This window comes from Schistocerca serialis, unplaced genomic scaffold (assembly GCF_023864345.2).
Source record: "Schistocerca serialis cubense isolate TAMUIC-IGC-003099 unplaced genomic scaffold, iqSchSeri2.2 HiC_scaffold_159, whole genome shotgun sequence".
NCBI classification, from domain to species: Eukaryota; Metazoa; Arthropoda; class Insecta; order Orthoptera; family Acrididae; genus Schistocerca; species Schistocerca serialis.
Window position 1 is genome coordinate 10,001 of NW_026047718.1, and position 5,000 is coordinate 15,000.

The following is a 5,000-nucleotide window of genomic DNA, read 5'->3' on the forward strand; positions in this document are numbered from 1 at the left end:
AACAACTTTAATATACGCTATTGGAGCTGGAATTACCGCGGCTGCTGGCACCAGACTTGCCCTCCAATAGATACTCGTTAAAGGATTTAAAGTGTACTCATTCCGATTACGGGGCCTCGGATGAGTCCCGTATCGTTATTTTTCGTCACTACCTCCCCGTGCCGGGAGTGGGTAATTTGCGCGCCTGCTGCCTTCCTTGGATGTGGTAGCCGTTTCTCAGGCTCCCTCTCCGGAATCGAACCCTGATTCCCCGTTACCCGTTACAACCATGGTAGGCGCAGAACCTACCATCGACAGTTGATAAGGCAGACATTTGAAAGATGCGTCGCCGGTACGAGGACCGTGCGATCAGCCCAAAGTTATTCAGAGTCACCAAGGCAAACGGACCGGACGAGCCGACCGATTGGTTTTGATCTAATAAAAGCGTCCCTTCCATCTCTGGTCGGGACTCTGTTTGCATGTATTAGCTCTAGAATTACCACAGTTATCCAAGTAACGTGGGTACGATCTAAGGAACCATAACTGATTTAATGAGCCATTCGCGGTTTCACCTTAATGCGGCTTGTACTGAGACATGCATGGCTTAATCTTTGAGACAAGCATATGACTACTGGCAGGATCAACCAGGGAGCTGCGTCAACTAGAGCTGAGCAGCCGGCCGCCCGGGAGTGTGTCCCGGGGGCCCGCGCGAACACGCAAGCGTCCGCTCAATTATTCTGCAAACAGGAGGAGGCTGAGCTCCCCTGCACAACACACCTCGAAACCCTCTCAGGTCCCGGCGGCGCGCAGCGCCGTCCTAAGTACTTGGTCGGGTTCGAGAGAGGCGCAATCGCCCGGAGTTAGGCGAGTAGACGCTTTAGGTGCGACCACCCGTGCTCCCAACTGAGCTTGCCGCTGCCGACAGAGGCCCGGGAGCGTGCTGTCGTGGCATTGCCGGCGGGAGACAACACGCGCCACCTACGGTGACCGGCAGCTCCAACGCCAGCGCCACAGAAGGACAAAAGCCCCACTTGGGTGCCGAAGCGAACTCTCCCAGCACAGCGCACGCGCCAACACGTCCGCACAGCTGCGATACAAACCACCTGCGAGAACCGCTGGGGCGACCGAGCAGCAGACGGCGTCGCGGCGCCGAGCGCCGGGCGGCGGCGCATCCTCAGCGCACACAGTCCTCAATCGGACCAGCACACTGCAGATGGCCACCGCGCTTCGCACCGGGCCCGCGAGGACCTACTTTGGCCGCAAGGCGCCGCGAGCAGGGGGCGCCGGCGCGCAGCTGCGCCGCCTGCCGCGTCCGTCGGCCGGCGCGCCTGCCACTGGCCGCCCCCACCAGCCGGCTGTAGCGCGTGCGCCCACGCACCGCGCTGCCAGCACGCCGGGCGGCCCCCCCTCACCGGCCGGGGACGGTCCCACCCAGCCACCGCCGCGTATCGCCTCACACCCAGATCCCCTTTCGCGTTCGTGGGCATGGTGGGTCCCCTTTCACGTTCGTGGGCATGGTGGGTATCCCTGAAACAACCGGTTAATAGCTCGACCGATCGTCGCCAACACTGATTCACCTCTAGCGAGAACAACCGCACCACAACGGGTTACCTGTTGTTCATTTGCGTAACGTCACCAGCAAACGTAGACGTCCATCGCCATTTGCAACGAGTATTGCATGCCTGTGTCAGGTGTCACAACACACTACGTCTGCCCACATAGACGCAACAACATGTGCACGCCTCGAGAACACGTGGAAGGTAGCCCCCGTACGTATGCGGTGTCCATTGCGCGAACGACTGTCAGCCGGCCTCTGCAGGATGTCGCAGATGTGGAACGCGGTGCAACATGCTATCACGGTGTGTGAGAAGAGACGACTACGTCCGAATACACGCTCCACTACATCAACAGACTGCTCATGCTGATCGCCATCCAGGGCGTCCGTTCCTCCCACACGTCTGAATGGCGTACCACACTGCAATCCAGCTCTTATAGGGAGACGACACGTAGCTGCGTGCACAATATTTGGACTGTATGGTCTGCCGTTGCTAGGCGCAGTCGTCGTACGGTCACACATGTGCCACGATGTATCATTCAGTACATACGGACCAATGTGCAGTACAGTTTGTGGGTTTTGCGTACATCGGCGGACAGGTGACAGGCCGTACCACAACGTAGGCTGAGTACGTCGGCATGCGAAGGGCATTGAACATGCAAACTTCTCAACGACCAGCTTGCGAAGGCAGGGGGGAAGGGGGGGGGGCATGTACGTCCTGCTGCTATCCACATTACAGTGTATAGCAGGAGCATGTGGAAAGTCAGCAACACCTGCAAGGTGTTTAACATGACGCGATACACAGGGGACCGGGCAGTGCGAATAGCGAACTATATTGCGAGGGTTGCGGTTAGGCAACACTACACTAATTTAACGAGTTGCATAACAATTACAGAGCAGGTTCAGCGACAACGTGCGTCAGGTTAAGGCGCAATATAGGTTAGGTTGAGGCACAATATAGGTTAGGTTAAGGCACAACATGGGTTACGTTAAGGCACAAATTGGGTTACGTTAAGGCACAACATGGGTTACGTTAAGGCACAACATGGGTTACGTTAAGGCACAAATTAGGTTACGTTAAGGCACAAATTAGGTTACGTTAAGGCACAAATTAGGTTACGTTAAGGCACAAATTAGGTTACGTTAAGGCACAAATTAGGTTACGTTAAGGCACAAATTAGGTTACGTTAAGGCACAAATTAGGTTACGTTAAGGCACAAATTAGGTTACGTTAAGGCACAAATTAGGTTACGTTAAGGCACAAATTAGGTTACGTTAAGGCACAAATTAGGTTACGTTAAGGCACAAATTAGGTTACGTTAAGGCACAAATTAGGTTACGTTAAGGCACAAATTAGGTTACGTTAAGGCACAAATTAGGTTACGTTAAGGCACAAATTAGGTTACGTTAAGGCACAAATTAGGTTACGTTAAGGCACAAATTAGGTTACGTTAAGGCACAAATTAGGTTACGTTAAGGCACAAATTAGGTTACGTTAAGGCACAAATTAGGATACGTTAAGGCACAAATTAGGTTACGTTAAGGCACAAATTAGGTTACGTTAAGGCACAAATTAGGTTACGTTAAGGCACAAATTAGGTTACGTTAAGGCACAAATTAGGTTACGTTAAGGTACAATATGGGTTAGGTTAAGGTACAATATGGGTTAGGTTAAGGTACAATATGGGTTAGGTTAAGGTACAATATGGGTTAGGTTAAGGTACAATATGGGTTAGGTTAAGGCACAACGTAGGTTAGGTTAAGGCACAACATAGGTTAGGTTAAGGCACAACATAGGTTAGGTTAAGGCACAACATAGGTTAGGTTAAGGCACAACATAGGTTAGGTTAAGGCACAACATAGGTTAGGTTAAGGCACAACATAGGTTAGGTTAAGGCACAACATAGGTTAGGTTAAGGCACAACATAGGTTAGGTTAAGGCACAACATAGGTTAGGTTAAGGCACAACGTAGGTTAGGTTAAGGCACAACGTAGGTTAGGTTAAGGCACAACGTAGGTTAGGTTAAGGCACAACGTAGGTTAGGTTAAGGCACAACGTAGGTTAGGTTAAGGCACAACGTAGGTTAGGTTAAGGCACAACGTAGGTTAGGTTAAGGCACAACGTAGGTTAGGTTAAGGCACAACGTAGGTTAGGTTAAGGCACAACGTAGGTTAGGTTAAGGCACAACGTAGGTTAGGTTAAGGCACAACGTAGGTTAGGTTAAGGCACAACGTAGGTTAGGTTAAGGCACAACGTAGGTTAGGTTAAGGCACAACGTAGGTTAGGTTAAGGCACAACGTAGGTTAGGTTAAGGCACAACGTAGGTTAGGTTAAGGCACAACGTAGGTTAGGTTAAGGCACAACGTAGGTTAGGTTAAGGCACAACGTAGGTTAGGTTAAGGCACAACGTAGGTTAGGTTAAGGCACAACGTAGGTTAGGTTAAGGCACAACGTAGGTTAGGTTAAGGCACAACGTAGGTTAGGTTAAGGCACAACGTAGGTTAGGTTAAGGCACAACGTAGGTTAGGTTAAGGCACAACGTAGGTTAGGTTAAGGCACAACGTAGGTTAGGTTAAGGCACAACGTAGGTTAGGTTAAGGCACAACGTAGGTTAGGTTAAGGCACAACGTAGGTTAGGTTAAGGCACAACGTAGGTTAGGTTAAGGCACAACGTAGGTTAGGTTAAGGCACAACATAGGTTAGGTTAAGGCACAACATAGGTTAGGTTAAGGCACAACATAGGTTAGGTTAAGGCACAACATAGGTTAGGTTAAGGCACAACATAGGTTAGGTTAAGGCACAACATAGGTTAGGTTAAGGCACAACATAGGTTAGGTTAAGGCACAACATAGGTTAGGTTAAGGCACAACGTAGGTTAGGTTAAGGCACAACGTAGGTTAGGTTAAGGCACAACGTAGGTTAGGTTAAGGCACAACGTAGGTTAGGTTAAGGTACAACGTAGGTTAGGTTAAGGTACAACGTAGGTTAGGTTAAGGTACAACGTAGGTTAGGTTAAGGTACAACGTAGGTTAGGTTAAGGTACAACGTAGGTTAGGTTAAGGTACAACGTAGGTTAGGTTAAGGTACAACGTAGGTTAGGTTAAGGTACAACGTAGGTTAGGTTAAGGTACAACGTAGGTTAGGTGAAGGCGCAATGTAGGTTAGGTTAAGGTACGATATACCTTAGGTTAAGGTACAATATCGCTTAGGTTAAGGTACAATATAGCTTAGGTTAAGGTACACGTTGTAGGGAAAGGTGTATTTTGGGGGGGGAGGGGGCGGCAGGTTCGTTGATAGTGATTATCGTAAGTGCATGCCTGCGGGATCATCCGATTTGTCACGTCAGGATGCACTTGTGGCTCATGACAGGCGGCGCTCCGATTCCAAGGTTGTGGCAGATCTGTGTCTTTCATTCCTGCCATTGTTTGTGTACTGTGACAGGAGGCAGTATTGTGATGTTGGGTG

The 5,000-nt window shown here is 50.1% G+C and overlaps 1 non-coding gene across 1 annotated transcript in view; it reads right to left on the reverse strand.

Annotated features, from left to right (window-relative positions):
* Nucleotides 1-630, reverse strand: part of LOC126443571 (small subunit ribosomal RNA) — a 1,909-nt gene extending 1,279 nt beyond the window's left edge. Inside the window, exon 1 of the ribosomal RNA XR_007582015.1 lies at nt 1-630. This exon is cut by the window's left edge and continues 1,279 nt beyond it. This is a non-coding gene — a ribosomal RNA (small subunit ribosomal RNA).
* Between the last annotated feature and the right edge of the window lie 4,370 nt (nt 631-5,000).